At 40.5% G+C, this 27,340-nt stretch overlaps 1 protein-coding gene across 4 annotated transcripts in view; it reads left to right on the top strand.

Moving 5' to 3' along the window:
• The first annotated feature begins 450 nt into the window (after positions 1 to 450).
• The window catches only part of LOC124157566 (MICAL-like protein 2), a 60,945-nt gene continuing 34,055 nt past the window's right edge, over positions 451 to 27,340 (top strand). For 3 of the 4 annotated variants that reach the window (XM_046532402.1, XM_046532400.1, XM_046532401.1), the window contains exon 1: positions 452 to 1,407. The gene's annotated coding sequence lies outside the window, so the exon portion shown is untranslated. Of the gene's footprint in view, positions 1,408 to 27,340 lie in introns of all 4 variants that reach the window. The other variant, XM_046532397.1, reaches the window with a different exon arrangement.

Consider the following 27,340-nt stretch of genomic DNA (forward strand, 5'->3'; position numbering starts at 1 on the left):
ATGGCTGCAATTGCTTGTCGGTTCACGCCGGCCTCATTGTTAAATTTGGGGAGGCAGCAGGTAAGCAGTCTTTGTTGACTCTGTCTATAATTGCACTGGGCTACTTGGAAGCGACGGAGGCAGGTAGCTAGCCAGGAAAAAGAAGAGGTTCTTCTAGCCCCTTCCTGCTTATTCGTAGACCCATCCCCAAATGGCTCGGAGAGCTCTCGCAGTTGGATTGTGTTGTTGGTAAAAGCATTCGTGCGGTTCCCTCGACGTTCACGAGTTCTTTGTGAGTTTGAAGCTGGAAGGGAGAAAGAGAGGGGCCCCTTGCGCGGCGGGAGGGGAAGTTGAAGAGGGGAAGGAGGTTTCTTGAGGAGTGGGGGAAGGAGGGAGGGTAGGAGAGAGAGAGTCGGTGAGGTTCTGTCGAGAGGAGGGGTTGGAGAGAAGGGAATTGCCTCCGACTACCCACCGCACGAGTCAGTGTTCGCTACGACTCAGTCCGCACAGGACGTTCGGCTCGCCATTTTTCGAGAAACTCGATCACGAAAAGTAAGCACGAATTATAGGAATAGATAAACGAGTTACGATCGAGTAGTAGTGTACGTAATCCCTCTCGTTCTTTGTGTCTCGCAGTCTTTTTGCTCACAAAGTCCGTTTTAGGAGTGTTTCATTTTATATTAAGTCTCCATCCCTTTTGGGACTTGAGGTCTCGCAAGACTATTCGGTCGTTGAAGTCTCTTCGCGGCGACCATTGCAGACCTCCCGGGGAGAGCATCCTCCTCTTCCCGCCGCGCTTCGCCCTTAGCGCTCTCCGGTGTTGTTGTCGTCTTCGGAGGATAAGGAAAAGAGGGGCGCTAGACTCGTCTTCTCTCTCTCTCTCTCCCTACGGTTCCTTCGTGAAAAGTGGGTTGGACCTCCTCCTCTCTCTACCTTATTCCCTTCCCCTCGAAAAGCCCCTTCGGCCAAGAAGCGTTCGGCTTCTTGTATATCCCCTCCGACTTCCCTTCCCTTCCCTCGTCTTGCTTGCACCGTAGGAAAGCGCGAATCACACACACACATATACGAGACCTCGAACGGACATAACGGACACCTGTTGCCCGCCGGAGGAATAGAAAGACCCTCTTCTTTTCCCCTCACGGGTCCCACCGAAACGACCCCAGTCTTTCTCATCGACAATCCGTTTTTGAAGAGTGGAAAGGTTCTCTTTTTTCCGTTTTCCTCACGAGTGTACATGTGCGTTCAAGGGTTTGGCTCTTGTCATTCGTGATTGCAACGAGCGGGTCGCATCTTTATGCTTTTGAGAGAGGAGAGAAGGAGTTTTAGAAAGACTTGACATCAAGCGAGTTGCAGTTGCTTCTGGAGGTGCCTTTTTGGATCGCATTCGGACTGCCCGCACCGTCCCGTTTCGCTTTGGGTCATCAATCGGTGAGTGTGATTGTACCTATTTATATTTATACTCTTGTCCTATCGCATCTTTTCCTCGACTCTGGTGAAGAGGTGGGATTGAAGTACCGCAATTCTCTCCCACACGTTGAAATCTGTTCTGATTTCTGCAGCTCGCGTTCTGGTCATAATTTACACTGTTCCGTTCACTGTGTTAGGAACCAGTAGTTACCAACTCATTCGAGTGGCCTAGAGTAAAACACCTCGAGTTGTTCTTTAATACACCAGATAGGTCAATGTTTAGATTATCCCTTAGTGAAGGAACTATCGATCTTGCATGAATGTTTTTATCAATGTACCAATTGTTGTTATGAAGGATTGCTTGTGATTGCATAAATTGCCATAACTTTAAGCATGACTTTTTAATTTCTTGAAATTCAAATAATTTTTTCTTTCATTTCACTGTTGATTAAGTAAATATGATGTATGCGCCTGGAGGGTGATACTTGATCATATAAATGTCATTGAAATGCATTTGGATACCTCCGTCTGCCGAACTGGTATTTACCTGCAGTCCCACTCTACATCGTACAAGGGATATGTTAGAATTGCTCCTTATATATTGAGAAAATGTCATCATGCACGAGGGAAGACCTAAAAGTCTAAATCCATTGTAAATAATACAGTTTCGAAGAGGTTCGATTTTGGAAGTACGATAATCAAGTGATGGGAGTGATTAATCTGTCACGTGACTCTCTCTACTACCTTTGTTTCCATGCGCGTATTGTCGTATAGGTGTTGTTTTCCGTGGGACTGACGTAGACGAAGCATGCGCGAAGGAAAAGGTTGGGTAGTTTCATATGGGAGTTACTGAAGAGTCGTTCACTGCAATTTTACGTAACATGGCGCAAAATTATATTTGAGGAATTAAGAGGAGGATCTGGAATCCCACAGCTATCCGAATTGGGTTACCGGCCAACCATGTAGGTTCATATTTGGTCACTCAAACCATTTATAGAACCCTATAGGTGGTTTGCAAGCCATCACATAATATAGACGGACCTTTAGTGATTAACTTGGATTAGACGCGGCTATCCTTTGGTCTCGTTAAATCTGATGTGCTTTAAAGTTATTTATTTTTCTTATAAATTTTTCCGAAGTTCATTGTTAAGGGTGCGAGTAAGATCGGTTGGTAGTCCTAAAAACTGTTGAAAAATATTTAAAATCAATTTTATATTCAATGATCGGTATGATCAGTGATTGGTGGTATGTTTCACACGTATTAATGTTGGTAATAAATAGCCAAAGTACCCCCTAGTGGTTGCGAACGAGGTTTGACTCGTGTCATACTTGTCCTTCATTTCTGAGGTCGATTCTATTTGCAGCTATCCTTTATCCAACCAGTAAAAAGTCAACCAGGCTACCTCTTCCCAACCCCTGAAACTCAAAAACCAGGCACGGTTTGACAACGCCTAGCTTTTTTCGATGATAGGCGAGGCAGCGAGGGACATGCTATGAGTTCTGAAGGTTCTTTTGACGTGAGGGAATCCTGTGAACAATAGTGAAGCTGGAGAACAATGAGCTATGCTGCTGCCTCTTCATCCCTGTCGCCTTTCATCAGGGGCATTATTGTCATTCTACAGTCGTCCTTTTCACCAAACCATCCTAGAATAAGAATTTTTCTGAGCGAGTGGGTTTTATTTCATCTCGTGCTTTTGGTTACGACCTGATTTTGGAACAATTGTTTTGAAAATATTATTTAGTTCTGGCGTGCGTATAATTATGCTTCTAGACATCCCTCCCTTCTTTAATAGGTCCTATTCGTCGTACTTATCCTATTTCTATTTTCTCTCTGTCTTCTGGCTGATATACACCTGAATATGTGCTCAAGTGGAAACCTGTTGTCGAATGCCGCGGGAAATTGGGGACAATGTAGACATATTCTTAAACAATGTAGCCATTGCTAATGAACAGTAGGGTTTGTTTATCACCGTATTTTGTTTGATTTTTTCTATGCATTACTACTTCTGCCGTCATACGGTGCCTGTAAAAGAGCTTGAATACATCATCACTATTGGACAGGCCTGGGCTGTATTTCAAAAATCAATTATTTTAAAATACGTAATTGAAATACATTTTTATTTTGCTTTTGGTATTTCAAACACAAAAAATACTTTTTAAGTAGCTCTGAAAACACTTCTGTAACGTTATGCTTCAGACATTACTTCGTTTTCTTCAACTATGCAACTATCCATAACGTGCCGAGGCATTTTTGTAAAATACATATAAAAATCTATTTTTTATTTTTAAAAGTTTTTCAAATACTATTTTTTTAGTTTGTTTTTCAAATGCCCAAGTAGAAGGTTTTTTTTTGTAATGTGCATTTTGAATACAATTAGTGCGGTATTTTGATTTTCAAATCCACTTGGAGCGTTATTTTGTATTTCAAATACTCCTAGGCCTGTATTTTCCCAGCCTTGCATTTAGACTCTTCATGTTGTAACGATTAATCTGCGTTGTGTCTCTCCACTCGTGATGTCGCTATGACAACTGAGGTGTGATGTGAAGGAATCTCCACGTGATAACGTAATTCCGCAAAGTGCGGTTTCCTGCCATCGAAGATAATCCTCATATCTGTGGGAACTGCAATTTTTGTTTCCTTTATGATATGGTCTCCCACTCGCAAAGCTCATATTTGTCGCCTCTACAAAATGCACTGCGAATGAACTGATGCCGCTGTGAAATATTTTCTTTGTTCTCAATGCCTGTAGATGAACGTTATTGTCACTGGAAAATATTCGCTGCTTGCATTGAATCATTCATGTTTGTTGTTAACACATCGTATCTCGACGCTTACCCTTGGTGTCTTGCTAGGAGGATGGTCTACAATATTTATTATAATATCTAATACCCAGATAAGATTTTAACTTGGCTTCTAAATATTTTTTGTTCTCTACAAATACAATGGTTGAGGGAAAGCACCTTTGTGTGACCATCAAGTAAACATCACTAGTGAATGCACTAGGATGATGTTATCTTGTTTATTTTAAGAGCAAACAAAAGTGTCGTCATATGTTTCTAACACGATAATATTTTGCTCTTAAACAGGGTTTCTGTTTTGTTAGCAAATATGTTGTGGCCCTTTTAAGTATATCTCGTTCCACAGTAAATTATTTTCATGGAGATCCATTGCTCATAATTCGTAATTTTTACTCGATGACTGCTAGGATCTCATTATTTTGTGGTTAATGCATGCGAAAATCACGTTGGTACTGGCTACGCTTGTCTGTAATTCACTGGAAAAGTCAGAAAACTTAGACCTATCATATGATGATACTCTTTCCGGATTTTTTTGCGTACGTCTCTCACTCATCACTGCAGTAGTTGTTTATCGCCCTTGCTAATGAAATCTTCAGGGTATTTAAGGATAAGCACCCTTGTCTAACGTTGCCTTTGTGTTCAAATTTGCAACTTTTTTCTCTGCATTTTCTCAGGTCTAAACTATTATCTTTGATATACAGGAAAATTTTGACGTAATTCTACTCTGTATTCCCTGAAAATATCAGGATTATAACGTAGGTATTAGGAGAGTGATATGTCACGAAAAAAGACAAACTACGATCGTTCGAGATGGAGTGATGCCTCAGAGGAGAGAGATCTCCCGTGTTATGGACCTTTATTATTGGCGGATCACACAATTAAAACTGGTGCTATCATCTTAAAATTTTCGGGTCATGCGAAGTAAAATATGCCGGTATTTCTCAAATTTGAAAACTTTGCCTTTAACTTTTTTTAACATAATTTTCTCAGATTAATTATTTTATGTTGAGGTATGGGCAAATTTAGAATAGTTTTTACACTTTTTATCCAGAAAATTTCAAGGCAGCATGAATTTCGCGCAAAATAAATACCAATCGAGAGGTAGGTAGGTACATATACGCCTTTTCAAGCATATTTCACCAAAATATTTCCAACACGTGTCGTCATTCACTTTCATTCATACTTTTTCCCGTTGTGCGCGCTAGATGATACATTTCTATTATTTCTCATTGGGTGTTGAAGCTAAATCCAGCAGCTGTCCATGTGGTATAAGAGGTGTCTCCAACGGCTTCTCATTTTTTTCCCCGTTCTTATCGGTCGATCACGGTTGCGGGCGTGAATTCGCTGATCTATAATTTTCTCTTCACTTCAGGCCGACGAGAGAGCGCTATATGGTGAGGTGGACGCATTTCCCCCACCCCCAACCAAAGCGACTTCTTATATATATAATTTTTTTGCGCACCGCGCTCGAAGCGAAAAAACCGCAGTCCAAGGGAAATTTCTTCCTCCACCGTCGCCGTCAGTGCGTAGAAACCGCTCTGGACCAATCGTTTCGCGTTTGTTTTTTTTTTCTTTTTTCGCGTGAAGAATGAAATTTTTTGATCGTTCGTAAAACGGAACCATTACTGCGGCGTAATGAATTCCATCCGAAGGCGACCATTCACCTCCGACCATAGCCTCGCATCCGTACTTCACTCCCGATGCTTTTGTGTGCACGGGTGCAATGCCACGGGAAATGCCTTCGAGCGTGTTGGCTGATTCACTCACTGCTTGCCGCTGCTGCTGCTTTCTCCAGTCTTTCTGCTCCTTCTTAAGGAGTGAGAAGAGATGGTGGTGGGAAGGAGGTGGTTGGGGCTGTAACCGATCACCCCGATTGTGCATCTAATGTATCGTTGGTAAAATATAGCGGTATTACACACATTCATTGCCATTGCAATTCGTAATTTACTGTATCGCAATTAACAGCTGCCTTTCTTTTCTTCCGGGAATAGACTCGAAAATGATTATTAATATTATAGTATTCCATCGATTAAGGTAGGTTTCCATGGAGTACTGAAGAAGTGATCTGGGAGCCTCCCTTTCCTTCCAGCACTGCCTTCTTCAATTCACTGTAAGGCCTACTCCCTTATAATCTATCTAAAAATCCTACTCTCTTCCTTCCCCTCCCTCGTTTCCCTAACATTCTACCCTCTAACACCATTTTCAACATCCCCTCCCTGCCAAGTACTCGCTCCATCCATACCTTCTGTCTCCTCCCTATCTCATCTAAAATCTGCCTCTCCTCGCCAACAATATCCAGCACTTAGTCGTTCCTTTTCCTCTCCACCCATTTCACCTTCTCCATTCTTCTCCATACCCGCATCTCGAATGCCTCCAATCTTCTTTCGTCGAAAATGATAACCATGAAAAATCAATTGTTAGAAATCACGTAAATTTATTAAGGCATTATAATTAAATACGACAAACTAATTAATTAATAAATTCATGGAAGTAAACAAGAAAATTGATTGCGAATTACAAATACTATGTGAAATGGCTTCGGGCCGAATTACGATGTTAGTTTTTTTAAATATGTTGTTAGGGTTTAAAACTTAGAGATGCTAATGGCTGCATAAATGAATGGCTTCTTACACAGTTACAAACGAGGGTACAAAGATTTAGCGTCAAAGAAAGACAACCACACTGAAAAAAAATTTGATTTTATCATCGTGTGTGTGATTGTTTACGACTACTCCTCGGAACATATTGGCAACTTCAGCTATTGACTTATGTCCTTCCCGCCTCCCCCCCCCCCCTTCTCTATACCTCCCCTCCGCGCTTACACGCCCTTCCCCTCTTCCACCGTCCGTAAACCAAACAGTTCGCACATAGATATTCGCGTGACTTCCCGCCTTGCTGCTTTTTCCTTGCCCTCCTCCCTCCCCGAATATCTCCTCCTCGTTCCTCCCCCACCACTTCTTCCGCTTTTGCTATCTTTCCTGTTTCTCCAAGTAAAGAGAGCCAGTGAGAAAGATTTTCTCCGTAATTGCCTCTTGAACTGCCTGCCGTTTCCTTGAATCGCTACCCAAGAGTCTCACTCATTCTTAACCCCGAGGCATTGCGTATCGTATAGTGCCTGGCCTCTCCGTTGCCGTTGGCCGCACGGTTCCCGGTCGTCGCTCACGTGCATGGCGGAAGAATAGACGCATTCTATGTTTTTTTTCTTCTTCTTGATTTTCCATTTTGTATGCCGTCCTCGAAAGTAGGCGTGGGGGAGGGTAAAGTACTCAAGTTTTATTCGACAGGCCTACATCTACGTAGCTTCAGTGGTTTGACGAGATCTTAACTTTAATACCGTCTACTTTGAAAAAGATGGCGTCAACGTTTTGGAGTTATTGATGCCGAAATTAAATTATTTTCCACGTGATGAATAATGTGAAATTTTCTGCGCAAGGAATTACTACCTCGGTTTCATAGTTGATTCAAATGATGATGTATCAAATCACTATCAGTTTATCTCACTAAGACGCAGGTTAAAATAATTTTTTTGGGATAGCTTTACATTTTATATCGTTATCTCGCATTTATATTGCCTTCGGCGAAATAAATTCAGTTTTTAATCCATCCAAATTCATCGCTGGTTCCCATGGTTCCTATAAAATGTGGGAATAGGTATTTCTTCGTGTAGAGTTAACTTTGAAAGAAATAAAATTACATTATTGCATGTGCTAATAAAATGTTACTCATTGTTAGTTGCCTTCTGCGTGTTCGGTAGGAGGTGATGTGAGCAGTAAAGGAGGCCATCGGTATTTTGCCGTTTACTTTCTAACTTGATAGCAGGATTATTGTTTTTGGTAAACTACACATAAATTAAGCATAGAAATCCACGGCCATCATAATTCAGAAGTTGCAAGTAGTTGCAATGCGAAGACGCAAAATCTCCTCCGCAATTTTAAAGATAGTAAAGGTATCATTTTTGGAATTGGTAATTATATCGTCGTGCAACACGTTATATTCAGCTCCCTTCCGTATTCCTTGGGCGGCCACGTGCGATCAAAAAATTTGTGAGATCGAGTCGATCTCAGCTGGTAAACAGATGAGAATCTCTAGATGTTTATCTGATAACCGATAAGGATGTCGCCCAATATATTAACATTCGCGTGGTATTGAGCAGTGCTAAGTGTTTTCGGATGCATCAATATTTATGAGTGCCAGTATTGGCAAAAGGAGATCGGAACAGTTATGATCCAGAGTGTGCTTCTTTTGTGGGCGTCATTACGCCTTCCGTAACGGTCCGAGGGCGAGGCTATCTGGTCCGGCGTTTGTGTGCGTTTCGATCCCAATAGTAGTTTCATTTCCCCCCTCTTAAAAGATTCCATCCAAGAAGTTTTTTTACCCGTTTTTCTAGTCGGCTATAAATTTTGAAATAGCGCGTTTTCTCGCCTGGGTCTCGTCTATTACGGAATTATTTTTTTCCGTTCACAAATTTTTTTTTCATTTCCAGTGGTAGAGTGGGTTTAGTGGTCGAACGTCTATCGTATCAAGGAACGGTCTTCTTTTGTGTTCTCAGTAGAGATACGTAGACGATGAAATGACGATCCTTTTTTTTTTCAAAAATCGATACCCCTCTATTCGAGAAAATTTCTTCTTTGGGTACGATTACTCTGGATATAAGCGATTCGTCATTAAGATTCCTTAGATTAGTGTTATCATTGGCTTTCGTAATCCGCAATACAGTCCTAAGGCTTGTTTACGGCACAAATTAACACGTACGAGTTAATGTCTGATTGCATGAGCGATTTTATTGGAACATGTACGGATGAATGAATAACATTAGAACAGGTGCTATTTTCTGTTCACAAGTTAGGTGGTTACATGGTGCATTTTGACGTTTATTCTTGCGTTTATGTATTTTGACATTAACTGTAAGAGCTAATGTACCGTGTTAACAGGCATTTATAGCGTTTATTTAAAATGGTGTTCTCCTGTCAAACTTGTCGGAGGGAATGTGAAAAATATCGTGATTAAGCCGATAAAATTGTGTTATATTTTAACTGAGGCTTTCTGCCCTTCTAGCTATACTATCCAGACTAGATGTTAAGATTCGTGGCGTATTGGCTGGAACTGCGTGCTGCATAAAATCCCATTTTCTTTCAAAATGAAAGGCGCCTGTTGTTATTTTTTCTACTTGTAATTATCGCTTATGTATGCACTAGCATGGGCGTACCCAGAATCAAAACTGGGGAGGGGGGGGCAAAACTAGTCGTGGTCGTTCAAGTTGTAACTTTTTTGCATCATAGAAAAGGTAATTGAAACCAAAATTTTAAGGAAATTATGACAGCAATTTATTAGTTTTGATAATAATTCGCTAGAAAAAATGTTTTTTTAATTTTAGTTCCATGTCTTATACTTGTACCATTTTTCTTCAAAAGGAAAATTTGTTCATAACTTTTGTTTTCGCTAAATTTAATTTTGCTTCGAGGGGAGGGGGGCAGTTACGAAAGTACGAGTACAAGTCCTTTTTAAAATAGTCTATTAAGTCTTTTGATTCCCAATGCATCACATAAACCTCTGAAAAATGCTGTGTATTGCTACATCTCCAAACTTTATCAATACCCTCGCATTGGGTTTTGGATTTATTCATGGGATAATTCATAGATAAAGTCGGAATTAGAATGGTCTCATTATATCGGTCCATAACCGGACGATTTGGTGGAAATTTGTCTCCCACCCAACCAGATGGCGGGTAAACTCACGTAGTACCTCAAGGTTGCGTACCAGGTCCATCGGAGAGGTTGCACAGCTGCGATAGGATTGGCACGAGATCTCCTATTTTTTCATCTAACTCGGAGACGTTGAAATCTCTCACAGATTGCCCCCTTTCATCTTCCATTCGACCGTGTCGACTTTGAAAAAGACCACTTACTGGCGGGTGCCGTTGATCCAAGGGAATGGTGAACTGACGTCCGCGGAGTTGCCGTTGTTGTTATAGTTAACAATCGCTCGCCTAAGCGAACGGATGAAAACATAAGAGGTAGTTCGTGCGTCCGTATAATAATATCTGGCGCTGCGTTTTCGTGGAGTCTACTCCCCGCCCCCGCGATTCATAAAGCACGTCGGGAGATCGTGCTTCGGAAGTCGACTGTTATCCCGGAGCCATTGGTCGCAGTAAATAAATGTGTTCGACACGTAGTGATGTGATGGGCCGGACGAATTCAATGTGAATAGGATGTTTTTTAGTGTATACATCCGTCTATTTTATTTACTCACGGCCTTGATAAATTCCATACGCAATTGTTTATCATCCTTAGAGTATGTTGAAATTTTATTCATTGTGAGAGCTGGGGACATTCCCCTAAAGATATTAATAGCCATACGAGTTTGTAGAAATAATGGAAAATATGCATGACAAAATGAAATAGAGCAAGGTTATGAGAAGCGTAACATTACTATATAGACTTTTCCTCTTTTATTTTAGCTTTCGGTCATGCATTGATCATAAATATACATACTCTGGGCCTCAAAATGTCATCAGAAGGATAGTTTTCCTGTTTTTTGAAAGTTGAAGACTAATAAACTTCAACCATCTCGCTGAAAAGTACTACTTTTTCAACCCAAATCACATAACTTCTTCTACGCCGGGGTATGAGTGAAGTGTAAGTCCTATATATCCAGCTATTTATCAACTAATTTCGTATATTAGTACGTGGACATTTTCCTACCCATAAAAATTTATTTGACCTTTGTAATCTGTAAATTTCGTTAATTTTTCCTTTTATAATAACGTAAGGCATATCATGTCTTGCGTAGAAGAAATATTTTTCGTTTATTTTAAGCTAGAAATATAATTAACAACATTCTGTTTAGAAATTGAATCGAATGTCTATTTTCTTGCCTGTGTGTTGTAATTTCTTATTTATGTCTTGGGACTTTGCGAAATGAAACACGCGAGCGAAATTTATCATGTATCCTTACGATTTATGTTCAGGCTTGGCCATGTCGAAGGGTTCGTACGATCGTATCGTAAATGTTGACGATCCGAGAACAGCTGTAGTGGCGAACACTTGAGTATCGCTCCGCGTTCTTCTCGATGCATCGATTTGATGGCCTTCTGCACTCCCCTCCTTCCCCCTCTTCCCCCCTCTCTCGGCTATACTTAGCGCATAACGGTGTGTGTGTTTTAACATTTTGTTATGGTCTATCTGTCTGCCTCTCTCCCGCCGACTGCTAGGGTACCGCCAGCACGGGAGTGGTCGATTGCACAAAAGTGGGGTTTTGTGATGAGAGTTGAAAAAAAAGAGGAACGTTTGACGTCTGAACGTTCTCTATCTCTTGGGTCTCTTTCGGCGGCAGGTACGGGAACGGCTGCTTATTCCCAACTCCAGATTGTGTTCGTGTGTATATATATCCGTCTTTTCAAAAGTCTTGTAACGGTCACCGTTCCTTCTTTCTTTCGTCTCGAATGAAATGGTCGAGGTGTGTAAAAGGTAGTGAGAAAAAATGGCTATTCCATCCTTCTTCGCTTTCCTGACGTGAAGTGCGAGTCAGAAAGAGTTTTCCCGGGCCGTTGAAGCTCTTTTTTATCTCTTGCTGTATCTTTCCTTGAGGGCCATAGCATTGGCTCATAGTTGGTGCAAGGGGCGAGAGAAGGGGCTAGATAATGCACCAGGAGCTTGGTTCAGCAAAATCCTTGCGAACTCTCTATTTTTTTCGTTTATTTTTTCATAAAACTCACCTCTCGCCAAACATGTTTTCAACATATTGCATTAGCTGTTGGTTTGTCGGCAATCGACGAGTTAATGGAATATTTCCAATATATGTTGTATTTGTAAAGTTACGTTTTCTAAACTGCAGCATAAAATGATGATTAGTCTCCTAATCAAACTTAAATCTAAAACCTATATCTAAAACCAATAACAACTGTAATAAAAGATAAGACATTGAGAATCTTAGTAAATTTATTTCTATACAAAATATTTTAATTTCTCCTGGTGAATACTTTGATAGAAGCCTAGGTTAATTCTTTCACATAAGCCTGAGCCTTTTACCTGGCTGAGAACCCGAGAAATATTCATCAATTTATTTATATTTAACGAATCAAAGATGTTGCTAACAATGTACAACCCTGTGCAAAAATAAGGTATGTCAAAATTCTTGTGTCTACTTTTTTGATCATATTGTGTCAAGACAAGGAAAAAGCAAATCTAATACAGTACGTCTTGTTAATATTTACTTCGTTTTTTCTCTTCAACCATGATCTCTCCCCTCCCCCCCTTTGCCAATGGATACCGTTGACTGATGAGTACGTGACTTTCCCTCCAGTTCATCTACGGAACGTGTCCCTCATTTTTTTCTTTATCTGCACGTCTCTGAGATTTTTTCCCCAGTCTTCTCGCTCTCCCGATCTTCAAGCGCCAGGATAAATCCACCCTTGGCTGCACTTACATAGATGGGGGTGGTGGTCAGTGTTGGGTGAAGGGCCTTTTCTCCTTGAAGCGAATTTTCTCCTCGGGTTAAGATTTATCTCGAACTCATTGCACGAAATCGTTAATCAAGTCAAAAGTCTTTATACCTCCCGCCACTCTCATTAAGATAGTGATGCTAGAAATTTAGAATCCAATCGAGATCTGACAGTTTTCTCTGGGAGGAATGATGGTATCCGAAATCAACAATGGTCTTGGAATCTTAGCTGATCTGCTTCCCAAGGAACCCTTGAGGAAATTATTGTTGCCTTTTATTAGTAATGGTTTTCGTTAATGTTATTTATTTTTATTATGTTGACTTAATTTTCTCACTTTTAATTTACGCTGCCCATTTTTTAAAATAACAATAACCGTACGCCGTAACAACATAAATTAGTGATGTAAATGCATTAAAATGATACTTCTCGTGTAATCTAATCATACCGAAGTAATTAAATTTAAACTAATGATGATGACTAACTCAAAGTAATTGCTCAAGTCACATCTTGTACTGCTCAATATCTCCTACATATTCTGATGGAAGTAATAAAGCCGACGATTTATTTCATCCTCGTACAAGCATCAGACCAAACATCTATTTTATCCTAGCTATGATCTTATTTATGCCATATTTCAATGAATTTCTTACGAACCCGATTTTATTACGGCAACATTTAACTCGACGAATGACGACGATATGAAAACAGTGAATGTGAACAAATGTCGCCACATACATTCATAATTTCTTAACATACGTATGCAGATGGTACCAGACTAGTTTTCTTGCCTGTAAAGCGATTGGTCATTTCCTTTTAAGAGTGGAAGTTAAAACCGGTACATCTCTTATCTCGCTTTAAAATCCGTTTTCAAAAATGTCCGCATTGCGGCGGTAAGTGCAGAGTGGTCCCTTTATTTTCTTCGTTTGCACTTTGGTATTTGCGTTCGCATTACGAATGTCATTTAACGTTTATCGAATCCTTTAAACTGTACTATCACAGATATCCATTTTAGTTAAAAGCCCTAATTTAAGTTATTATCTTCGTGAAATTCGGATCCCTATACCGTCCATCGACTGGATAATCCTCATTTGTTACATTGCTGAGTACAGCATGCGTATTTATACTAGTGCGGAAATATCTAAAAATAAACGCGAGAAATATATGAGCGGAAGAGAAGCGAGTGGTGGGCAATGCGATTTCAAATGTAACCCTAAAACCGTTTGAATTCGCGAGGGTGATTACGTTCCGCTGCCGAAGCGTATTTTTGGGTTAAACGCCGTTCGGTTCTTTCTGTCGGCTTCTATTCTCGTCTCAATTGGGGTGATTGGGCGCTCAGTTAGGGAAGGAAAAAAAAAGAATTCGGCGCAGCGCTTTGGACCGAACGGGGTGAATCACCGCCGGACGGCGTTCTCTCTCAAGGTCTCGCGAAATGGGATACTGATCCTCCTCTCCCCCACTTCTTCTCCATCACCAAGGCATCGGATTTTCCTGTTGCAGCACATTCGCTCCGGGCTTTGCACAGCCCGTCTCATGAACGATAGAAATCCATTATTTTTTTTAGGCAATGCGCGGTCCAATGCTGGACATGGTGGGTGAGGAAGGACAGCTTCTAGATGAAATGCGGAGGAGACAGGTACGGAGAGGGTATGGATGGAGGGGATGTTGAAAACAAAACGTTTTACACGGGGCACGGAATTGCGCAGGTTATAGCTGCATTAATTTCTAAAATGGCGTGGAATTGCGCGAACGCATGAACGAAATTAGAACAGGGGCTATTTTGCCGTCTCGCATCCACGCATTCTCGCATGTGTTCTAGCAATTCACCGCTTTAAGGCCGTTTTACACGGTACACGGAATTGCGCAGGTTAGAGCTGCATTAATTTCTAAAATGGCGTGGAATTGCGCGAATGCATGAAGGAAATTAGAACAGGGGCTATTTTGCCGTCTCGCATCCACGCATTCTCGCATGTGTTCTAGCAATTCACCGCTTTACACAACGCAATTTTGATTGCGCCATCGTACGTACGTCAGATTGCGCAATTCCATGTACCGTGTAAAACTGCCTTTAGAGGCAGGGTTTGCAAGTGAAACGAAATGTTTGGTTTCGTTCCGGAGAGAAACGAAAATAAGAGGCCTAGGATTAATTTTGTTCCCGCACGAAATTAAAATCACCAAGGAATTTAGTTTCGACCCAGGACGAAACTTTACCCCCGAGATTGAAACTAAATTAATCGAAACTCCGCTGCTCATAGTTATGTTTCGATCCCAGAAGTTGAGTAAAGGGGGATAAGAGGTGATGCTCAGTTAAAATATCGGAAAATTTAAGCTCCTATTCGTACTTGCGATATGGCCATTTCGGTCGTTTCATTATTCAAATGCAACTCTATACAGGGAATGGGTGGGTGTTTTTATGAAGATGCTAATAGAATAGACTCTACCCCTGGTATGTCGACTAACAAATTTAGGGTACACGACTTATGGAAAAATTACAAAAACATTCTTTCAAATAATCACTCGTTCCTGCTGTTCGGTGTGATACGAGACCATTCCATTTTCAATAATTATTTAAATTCAGTTTCATTGAGTTCAAAAGTTAATCTGTAGATGTATTGGAAATAAAAAAATAAAACTTTGTAAGGTTCACTACTATTTTAATATATGCGCGACCCGGGTTTCTTAACGTGGTTACCTGACGATGTAAAATATGTACCTGACGATATTGAAATAATAGTGAACCTTATAAAGTTTTATTTCTTTATTTCCAATTTGGAGAGGTTTCACAAAGTAAAGCCTAAAGTTATCAGTCATATATTGTAGAGGTATTAACTTTTTTTTCATTGGAGCTTCCAAAGTACTTACGTAGCGGTGGTTGTGAGTTAGCGCACCCGAGGTCGGGAGCAAGGATTTTTACCTCTCTGGAATTTTCTCACTTCAGTGCACTTGCGGGTTAGTCCTCGCCGTGGAGATTCACCGCTGGTTAGTCAGCGGTGTTTCCGCGTGTGTCTATCAAGGCGGAAAAACGTAAGAGTCGTGCAGGTTGATCGTAGGAAATATTGCTGTCGGGAAGGCCTCGAAATTTATTTATAGACTGGATTTGGAGTGTGCCAAATGTACTTGAGTTAAGGTGTTTGATTGCTTGGATGTTATTGAAGGACCAATATAATAATAATAATTTCGTTTCTTTTCGTGGACACTGAGGCCCATGAGAAAAAAATTTACAGCTTTTCACATTTTCAGCATTGGTATAGATAAATAGAAAAAAAAGAAGTGAATAAATAGAATTACAGACAAATGCAACCAGTGCAGATCGCCAAGAGCATGAAAACAATTCAGCAAAACAATATTTTAAACAAAAGAAAAAAAATTTCACTTAGATATAACAGACTAATTACAAGAATCTAAGGCGATAATTCGTTATGACAATATTGTCACACAAACAATATTTTTTTTCAAAAAGAAACCAAAACCTTAGGATAACACTGTGATTTGGCACAATTCTAAACTTAGCTAACCATTTATTCACATGTGTATCAAGAAAAATAACAATAACAATATTAAAAATAATTAGGCTAAACATGAATGTAAACAAGAGGAATTCAGTAGAATATAGGCAATTGTGTAGCCTAACAGGTGATTGAGTACCAGACAGGCTCTCAGTACTCACGTTGTCGTTATTATAATGAATCATTCCGACGAATAAATGGGTATGCGTCAATATTTACCGTGACACATATTCTGTATTCGTCGTGGTGAATGAGTGCTTACTGGGGCATCAAAGTATACAACTCATCTGAAGTAAGGTATTTGACTAATACCTTCTTGCCCAGTCTCATTTATCTGCTGAATGTATAAGTGGTGAAAACCAGCTAATCTTTTTGGGCTTCCATTTCCTTCGGTGCGACCACTAATGAAAGTATTATACTCTTTGGTATTTGCGCATCAGTATAATACCTCGAATGTCTTTTTAACGTTTCCTCTATTTTCATTTGTGGTTTTCTGTTTGCAATAATTCTTAACGTACACTCCATGAACTTCAATCAATGCTGGGGCGGGGTTGTCGGCCGAATTTTATGTTAGGATTTCTGTTCGTTCGGCGAATTTTGTCTCAGTGAGAGATCGCATCACTCTACCTCGGTTACATTTTTTGTGACGAAGTGTTATTTGAATATATAACTGTATAAAAATAATTTAATTTACATTAAATATATATATTTCATTCATTTTATTTATTTATTGCCAGGTTAAATGATGCATGTATACCCGCCTCGCGGTTTTTTTCTTCCGATTGATCGCGGCGTGCGTCGTAGGCGTGGAAGGTCACGGTCGCTCGCGAAAGAGCACGATGCTCTTTTGTCTTGCACCCTCGTCTGCCCTTTCTCACTTTTTATTCCCGTGACCGCCATCGGTCATCGGCGCGGCGCAACGGAGAGCCGGTTTCCTCAAGTTGAGGCTCTCTCCGTGGAACAAATGAGGCGGAATGAGGTCCGTGCAATTCGGGCGAACGGAGACGTGCGAAAAAAGTGATTCGAGGAGAACCATGGAGTTGATTCGAAACATTTTGGTGCTAACCTAGTTGCGTATTATCAAAGAAAGATCACCACGTTGCTATCCTGGCTTATCACAGCCTATGGTACGCTTTCAAGCCTAATATTGGCCCCAGTATCAGAGGAGCTCGACCATAACGTGTAATCTGCTAGGGTAGTGCATGCAAGAACACATTGATGTGTGCACTCGTTTTGCAAAAAAATAATAATTCGGGTAATATCGTCCTAAAATTTTTATGAACACTCATTTCCGTTGCTCGTGACCCTCAAATTATTGCCACTGAGGCATTTGTATTTATTTATTGCCTTAAAATACTTTTATGACAGAAGAGCAATATAACGATTTTATCTGATAATTGTAAATATAATTTTAGGCGTTAGTCAATCATTGTAACAAACAGACGAAGATTAATTTTATATAAACTTTGCTTTCTCTGCATGGGGCCATAGATATTAAATTTACTGTCCGCTGAAATTAAACAAATTGAATTATCAAATGAAATGTTAGGACTTGCTAAAGACTGACTTATTTCTCAAGAAAAAATTGAACAATTATTTTATGTAATTTCATTAAAAACACTTGTGTAATATTTTCTGCATTATTTTTTGCATACATTTTTGTTATTTGATGTTGACTCAATTCTGGTCTTATGACCTTGGCGACCACCTAAAGATCCCTCTCCTTTGTTATTACCAGATATAAAATAAAAAATTTCGGAGTAAATAAGTCATTATTATAATTATCATCAGTAGATGTCTGCTTATGACGACCTAATAACTCATATTTATGATCATAGACATCTGTTTTTTCTTTTTCATTTTTATAATCAGTGTCCCCTCGACGAATACTAGTTAGCGATACAATTCTGTATTTTGGTTCGCATTGATGTTTGCTATTGATCCGCTTAAGATTTAAGCGATATTCTTTCTCGGCAAATACGTTGACGTTGAGATTTCTGACAGAAGCGGTCAGCGATTGCCACCTCCGGTGTCGTTTCAAATCGGGTGGAAAAGAAGCAATCTGTTGATGAAACCCATCACGCTTATTTAAAACCGAAGGAACTCTTTCGCCTTGAAACGAATGATATATAATACTTAAAAATGAGATATTTCGTCAGGTATGAGGTACGACTAGACCAATTAAATTCAAAACCTTATCCTCGTTCTAGGCCAATTATGTGCATTGGTGAGTCGGTCTCAACAGGTTATGTCTACGTATAAACAAAGGATATCAGCATGTCCTTAGTTTATTTTTGCTTTCTTGAGCTGTCATTCGCAACAATCTGTTTTTTTTTCGTTTTTTTCGAAGATATCCATCAGTCTAATTTTGTTTTATAATGCTTCTTGAATTTCTCAAGGTAGCTTCTCGTGTTTACCATTTTTGCTTCTTCATATTTGAATCGCTAACTGCAGAAAGGCGTCATGTCCAAGTTGGACGATTTTTTTAAAGTTGTTGCCAGGTGCAAGGCTCAACGTTTCCTACCAAAAGGAAACATGCCATGCTAATAATACCGAGTGGACATATTTCCTTTTAGTAAGAAACGTTTAGTTTTGCCCCGAGCAACTATTTGAAGAGGAAATAAGAAAAATAGTCCAGGTTCATACATGATTCCTTTCTGCAGTTAGCGATTCATTTGTTCATTGCCTAATTTCCTGAAAGTTCAAACCTTATATATGAACCTCCTGCCTATGACGCATGCTTAAAGAACAATGTTTACCTTTTCCGTGCAGTTCATGTGGAAAGAAAAATTACGGATTCATAAATCCCTTGTAAAAGTGAAAGCCTTACTTCGCCATCGAAGATGAAACGTTAGTCATTGGCAGTCTTGTTTAATGGAAATCTCATGAAGCGGTCGCTGGGTTAACATGGTCACTCTTACGTAATCATTTACCCCTATGATCTATGATCAGTCACCCTGATCGAACAGGAAGAAGCAAGCATATTTTTCGTCAGGTTGCCGGGAATCGAGACAAGTTTAGACGAGTGAAAGCTGCCCAGCACCACCATATGGAGTAATTGCTGGGAACGACTTGCAGAAAGAATTATAACTTCCTCATGATTACCAACCTACGGAGTTGGACAATGTTGGGCGTATCATGAGGTTGAAGTAATTAGTGCTTATTCGCTTCCTAGACATGAAAACATTTTCTTTCTTTCACCGTTCATAATAGTCTCATAAAACTTCTGAAGAAGTGAAATTGCCAGGAGTGAATTGCCATCTAAGATTTTTTTCCTTCATAGATCAGTCATTACCACTGCATATAAGGGTGTATGTTGAGTACTTCCCTGTTTCTTGTGCGGCTGGATCAATTTAAAGATATTCGCCACTTGAGGGAAGAAGACTAGAGCAAACATTCGATTTTATCTCGAACGATGCAATTATTGTGCATGATATCTTACTTTTTTTAAGTATATATTTTTAATTGCATTTTATTAGTTATTTAGTGACTTCAACACGAGATCATAGTCTTCAGCATCCTCTCCCCGCTTAGAATTCATTTCAAATATCTTTGCGATTGAGAGGCGGGCCCAAGTTTTTTTGGGGATGACGAAGAAGGGCACGTGACCTCCTGGAAACCAACCAAAATGTGGCAGGCGGAGCCTAGCCTCCGGGACCTCCATAGTGAACGCTTCGTAAGTTAGCTTTGTTGACAAGGAAGAGGGTTTTTGTCACAGCCTAGGCCCCGCCTCCTGCAGCGACGCCGCTCGAAACATTCCGAGCTTGCACGAGTGGGCCAGTCTCAAAGATATTTGAAAAGGACCATAGTAATCGATCCATCTAGACCTTCCGTATGTCATCTAGAATTTACCTCTCCCTGTCCGCCATGACCGGCACTTCATCGTTCGTCTATTTTTTACGGCACATTATTTTTTGGCATAATTATGAAGGCGACCGGTTGAATTATTTGGAAAATTGATGGTACAGAAGCAGGATAACCATAACCAAGCAAAAGGATAGCAAAAGTTGCTGTCTTATTGGAAAAAAAGATAGGCGAAAAAATTAGAAGCGCTTCTGATAACGTGAATTTCGGCCAAAAAATGCTATTTCTGTCTCTTATTCTGGAAATAAAAAAAAATAAAAAATATGGCAGTCCTTGGAGACTGACCGATGGGAGTCAAAGCTTTTTTTGGCGTAAATTATGGAAGTATTTCGCTTGTGACTTTTTCAAATTCAATTCGCTCTGTTGTTTCGGATGGCACCATTGACCTAGACTCTTGGTCACCTACATAATTAATGCACCCTCAGTTGCTTTTCCTTTTATGTTTCCGCAAGAGGACCCAAATAGGTGCGAGGGGGGGGGGGGGCGTTATCATTGTCGGCCAGCGGATCAACCAACCTCACCTCACCCGTGACTTATTTTTCCCCCCACCAACCAGCTCTTCTCTGTCGGAGGCTTCGCGGGTTTGTGTCGCGCTCTGCCGACCAAGTGCTACCACTCCATTTAGTGGTGGGGTTGAGTTACAATCCGACTTCATTATCTCGTCGCACTGGTTGGAGCCTCATAGAGAGAGAGTGAGGGAGTTATCTGCGTTGCGTGTCCCTCGTATACGAAGGCCTATCTCACGCAGGCTCTCGCACCCACGCCATTTTCGTGTCTCGGTCTAGTGCCGCATCTGAAATGCGTCCTTGAACGAAATTTTTTGGTCGAGGGGTTCTGGTTTTATTTTTCTCCGCGCGCCGTTTGCCCAATTCTCGTAAACACAGTTGTTCGGAAGTCTTGACCGCGTCGCGTCCTCTGCCTCACGTAAACGTATGCTCTGAATGTTTATGAGATTTCCTAGTATTTCTAACAGTATATCGTACATGTATTAGGCTTCATAGGCAGATTTCCTTCATAAGTAGGATATTGATTAATCCCATTGGGTATTATGCACGTTCGTGGAAGTAATGCTTAATCTTCTGGTGCATATTGGTGATAATTCACCCCCTGCCAAACACTTGCCAACACTTCCCCCTGCCACACTTCCTGTATGTGGCTTGCATATGTTGATTTAGATGCTGTAAACCACAAGTAGTATAACGTCGACGCGCACGTGATGGGGTTCATGGGCGTACCCAGCGAGGGGATGGAGGAGGCAGCTGCCCCTCCCCCGTAGAATCAAAAATCGCAAACATCTTTAAGGAAAGTAATATTTTTCAAGCAAATCATTTTTAAAACTAATAAAGAGCAGTTGCAGTTTCCTTGAAATGCTGGTTTCATTCACCTTTTTCATGCTTAAATCTTACGTACAACTTGAACAACCATGGTTTGCCCCCTAGTTTTGACACTGGGTACGCCCTTGATGGGGTTGATGGGAAGTCAGGTGTTGCCAGAAAGAGTCCACTGGAGCTATGTTTTGAGAAAAGAGTTGGAGGAAATTTGAAATTACTTCTTGAATATACGTTATTTTAGTACTGTGTGAATTTATTAGTAAGTATTCTACCGATCAAAGTAGGTTTCCATTGATTATTTGAGGAGCATTGTGGCATCCTCCCCTTCCTTCTTGTACTTCCCTCTTCAATTTACAATATAGCTTATTTGGGGGAGAACCAGCAGGAGGAAAACGTTAGCCCACAGGAGAACTTGTAAGTAGAAAGCTGCATCAAAGCAATCTTAGGAGTTTCAATGAACGATGAAAATTAATCGTCGATGAACTCTATAGAAACGGACCGTGGTTAATAAAACTAACTACTACGCACTTTCAACTTGGATACTGTGATCCCAATCCGATTTTAATGCACATGTATTCAGTCATTTTGTTGATAATCATTTCTAAAGCTTCTTATAATGATGCTGAATGAACTGAAACCTGGTGGGTATACCATGGTATACCATACCCCTACTTATCCCGGTATTTGTTGCACCTAAACCCCCCCCCAGCCTTAATTCCTAGCTGCGCCCCTCGTTGTACCTGCCTCGTTCTTGGAAAACTATCACAGAAAACTACCTATGGAGCGTATTTGTATTTTCGTCTCTAGCTCTCCACCTCTTCTGGTCGCCTTAGACGAACGATTTAGCCCATGATCCACAGAGCTGTGATGATTACATAACATGCTATCATTAGCTATTTACCTTCGCATAAGGCACCGTATAGTTGCGTATCTTTCTGTTTTGTTTTCTCGTGGATCGCGTTTAGGACGAGTATTTTCTTCAAAAGCTCATTGTTCTCCTGATCTCGTTAGAGAAACGACGTAGCACCATAAATAGCAGAGTCGTGGTAATAACGCATGCGTTCATTTGAAGCTTACCTTCGCTTACTGTACTTCATGGTCGCATTTCTTTTGTCTTTTGTTTTATCGCGGATCGCATGTCGGTCGAAGAGGTGTTGGAAATGAAGTGCGCCACGTCTCGTTCTCTTGTTCCAGTGGGTGGATTATGTCCAGTGGCAGTATTTGCCATTCCAAGGTTCTACTACGTCGCGTAGAAGTGTCCATTATCATGTCGAGGAAAACTTCTCTTTCACACGATTTCCGATAGAGGCGCCACTCTCCCCGCGTCGTCATCCCCTCTCCGTCGAATCGCTAAAGCGGCAAACGTTTCTTTCTCCACTGTTATAGGTGCGTCATTTCCGCCCATCCTCGTATATACTCGAGTCGACCCCAATTAGGTAAATTTACGCAATCAGGAGAAGCAAATATTTCCTCGGTCTACCCAACTCTCCATCGTTTCCCTATTACATTCTGGGAGTTAGGTAAAAAAAAGTTTCCCAATTGTGGCCGAGGGTGAGGTGAAGCTGGTTATGGAAGAGTGTGGTCTCAAGGCACGAGAGAAATAATTTTGTCGGAGTATACCTCGTACTATCCCAATAAAAGTTGCCACTCGGTTAATGGATGATTTTTTTTTTAAGTTTTTAGCTTTCGATTTGAAAAGCAAATAGTTTACCTTGGCGTCTTTGAGGATAGAGTTGGGAGAAGGGAAATTTTAGCCTAAATTAAAATTTTACTCTCTGTACTACTACTAAAAGGTAATTCATGTCATTTTATGAGAAATGTTCATCTGTATTGGTTTTTTAGTGATCAACTCGCTGAAAACGATAGCTGAAGCTGTATTTAAGATTTTTTCACATCAGTTTCCTCCCTACCGCCACTTTTGTAAAATGGAATGACAGTGGATTTGTCATTTTTTGAAGGGTTTAATCAGAGTATTAGCATTACCATTTCTTGCGTATTTGCATTACTGCGAGATAAATAGCCTTACAATTGCGCGAAAGACGAGCTATGGCGATTGAGTAGATTTAGAACGATTCGCACTCCGCAATGCCGGCGAAAATGAAGATCAAGACCTGGTTGCACGCCTGGGAAGACTTAATCAATGTACACCCCTTCATACACCCTAAGGCTGCGCGCTGGGCTTAGATTGCTTGAACAATTGAGAATGGATATCTTTAAGAGCTGCACGGAGAACATAATAACAAATAACAGGCCTAAACTACATTTCCAGATCCGACAGAAGCGATAAATTAAGAGAGATGTTTTGCTGAACGGATAGATATGGAAATTCATTTTTCTCCCGAACCATAAAGGACTTTAATAAGTGCTAGTCGTAATTTCGTTAGAGCACTTCCTTTTTATGTGTAAATGGCTGGTGTCTTAACACCCGCTACCACTCGGCTTTTAGGCAGCTTGCGGAGTAGTACGTAGACGTAGAACTGTCACGGTTGGGTGAAGTCGAAGGCAGGTGTCTAACAATCCTTTCCTCTTAAAAACTCCTTGAAAAAAAAGGCTTTCCTAGCCTCCATTAATTAGTTCACCCATAGCGGCCTCGTGTCAGACTCCTCCCCTAATTACTACGGATACGGTATTGTTTTTACGGGTGAAATCGTAGTTACCAACCCTGTTTGGCCCTGATGGTACTCTAATTCATCTGCATTTTTCACGCCGAGACGTACATTTTTTTAATTGCCCATTGTTTGACCGGGGTAATGAGGTCTCGAGAGGTTTAAATCAAGTGTTTTGGACCACTCCGTTTCTTGTCTGCTGAAGGGGGTTGTCGAGAAGAAAGTTCTTTTTATCTTGTTTTCTTTCGATGCTTGAAAGTCCGGTTTCGAGCTGAACTCACCGTGACGAGGGCGGTGGATATAAGCTTTTCGCTCCGTGGGAAACTTCCTTCCCCCATGCAAATGCACCGAAGCACCACCGCCTGCTCATGTTCGACTCGCAAAAGGATTTCGTTCATCGCCTTAAATTTCGTTTGTACTCTCTACAACTCCTCGTTGGAGTAAACATTTTGATGGCAGTACTGTGGATCGTATGATCAACTATTAACCCTTTTTAGCTTAGAGCTGCTTCTGGGAGAAATCAAATTTCAGGAATTTTCATTTTGAATACTTAAAAATTTTGCACTAAATCATAACTATCGTGGCGGGTAAATATTTCGTCGTTAAAAATTCAAACCAAAAAATAATTCGAAGTTTAGTTATTTTCTAAATAGAGCGGAAAATTTATGCATTTTTGATGTTGCTCAAAAGCAACATTGGGTGATAATAGGTTAAGGGCTGGTTACACGATACATTAACACGTACGAGTTTAGGCGAATTTAGGGGGAAGTACCGGGGTACGTGCGCCCCCCCAGATGCTTATAGGATAGACAAAAGTTTTCATGCTGCTATCATTACGTTCACTTTGTTTTGTGTATTACGGAGCCTCAATCATTTAATTTCATATCAATAACTTTCATACTATTACTAGTTATTACTAATTATTGTATCTCGTTTTTAGTATCAAGTATGAGAAAATCGTTTGCCTATCAGATACTTGTCCCCCCCAGAAAAAAATCCAGTATCCGCCCCTGCGTACGAGTTAATGTACAAATGTATGAACGCGTGAATGAATACGAAAATGCACCTTGTAACCATCAAACTTGATCGAACGCACGAACAGAAAATTCATCATGTTCTAATTTGGTTCATGCATTCGTATGTGATAATGTACCGTGTAACAAGACCATCAGTGCAGGTCACTCCACGAGTATGTTTTTATTCGTTAGCGACTGTTATGGCAGACGTTTATTCGCTCATTACTAAAATCCCTAGCCAGTTATCTGCGCAATTGCCAAAATTAAAAAAAAACATTGAATACCCCAACTTCAATATTATTGTGGAGAAGGAATAAGTTTATATAAAAGTTTAAATATTTATCGACTTTGTTCAAATACTGACACTCCTCATTCCTACCGAGTGCAAAATGTAGCCTGAAAATTATTTTAGCATACGTTAATATGTTAACAAATGCTATGGTCGGAATCAGTACATTAGAGTTATATCCCGGATAGGTCGCTGAAGAGCAGTGGATTATCAGATGATCTGGGATTTTTCAATTACGATTATAGTCGCTTTCGCTGAAGCCAAAAAGGCCGTTTGATGTATAAACGCCGATTACTCTTGGTGTTGGAGAGTGTTGTTATTAGAGAGACCAGTCAGATACGCACGGGATTCACGTGTTCGACGTCGTCCTCTAACGCCACCGTGTAACGGAGGAATGGTAGTACAACTGTCGCACCCCACTCCTATTAATAGGTGGTAGTGGTGGTTTCGATTGGGATAGAATTACTCCCGGGACAGTAGCAGTGGGAGAGCAAATCTGTGTTTCGGTTTGGTATTAGGGGAGGGGGTGAAATCGATAGTCGTTTGTTTACTGTGCCGATGTCTCGGTCCTCCGCTCTCTCCGACCTACTTCTGCGACATATGTAAAAACAAACCTTACATCAGTCGATTTGTTCGCTTTATTGCCGCTGGCCGTTAATACCGACTCTTTTTTTCAGCTTTCTCGTTCATTCGGCCTTCATTCGCCCAAATGGCTGCGATCTACTTTTTTCTCTACCATTTCCACTATTCGTATTTTGAAATAAATCGAAGCATGACCTTGCTTATCTCTTAATATAGTTTATCAATTGGCCTATGTAAGCAAGGATACTATATAGATACAAGAATACCAGTAGATATGTGAAATTCTTGAATACGATTCATTTTTGAAGCACATTCATTAGATTATTTGATTTAATCGACAGACTGAGGATGTTTTTACTCAATTTTTAGTCCAATTCGTATTTCGCTTCCCTTGACCTTGCATTTGTTTTTATTTGGGTTTAATGATAACGATCTGGCCTAATTTTGAAGTTCCTATTGATTTTATATTGACTTGTATTATCTCTTTTTTGTAATCGCTGTTTATCTTAAAGATGCGGGAGTTTGTGACTGTGAACAAAAATGCCAAAAACGTGTACTTCTATAATGAATCGATTAAAAGCCTCGTTTGTGTAAACATTGTGAAGTTGCATTAAGAATGAATTTGGATTGCAGTTATCACTTATTAGATAAAACGTACTTGTTTTTATAAATGGATCGAAGGCTCATAATATTTATCAGTGTATTTTTATGAGGTTATTGATGCATGTTTCATCCGAGATGTTCCAAAATCTGCCACGATCGGAAACCAAATATTAGCCTGCTCACAACTAGGTTCGGTAAACTTTTCTCGGGATTCCCACCGCGTTAATTTATCCATAACGGGCAACGTTTCAAGCTCCGACTCTGGGCTCATCCTCAGGGCTGAATGTTTTTTCAGTTATTTGAAACGACAAATAAAACGACATTCAGCACCCCCGAGGATGAGCCTCGAGTCGGAGCTTAAAAAGTTGGCCGTTATGGATAAATAAACCCGGTGGAAATCCCGAGAGGAGTTTACCCGCATTATTCGCCGGGAAAGCACCAAATCATACTGCCCACAACTAATCTACTAATCACCATATTTTATCTAGTACGAGAACTCCTGGATATGTGTAAAATGATGTTTTATTATTGACCCGCAACTAAAAGAAATTACGAACGGAGATAGATCACTGATTGATCACTGACTGAACCATTGGAAGATCTTCAGAGATCGTTCTTACATTAAAGTACGGAAGTGTCGACTGTTGATTATCTCAGTGGTAACAGTGGAGACTGTGTGCTATGAGAAAGGTGTATAGACTAAATGGACCCCGTCGGACGCGACTCTTAGGAGGAAGTGTGCCTTTTAGAGGAAATTCTAAGAACAGGGGAAAAGTGGATCGGAGAGATACCTATTAAGAGGCAACGGAATGATGATTGGCCCTGGTGCAGAAGAGAGAATTTTAGGCATGCGGTGGGAGAGAGAGAGAGAGAGAGAGGAGAAAGGGTGAGGGGAACAGATATTTTAGTTCGGAAGCCGCA

Source organism: Ischnura elegans, chromosome 4, assembly GCF_921293095.1.
Source record: "Ischnura elegans chromosome 4, ioIscEleg1.1, whole genome shotgun sequence".
Classification (NCBI taxonomy): Eukaryota; Metazoa; Arthropoda; class Insecta; order Odonata; family Coenagrionidae; genus Ischnura; species Ischnura elegans.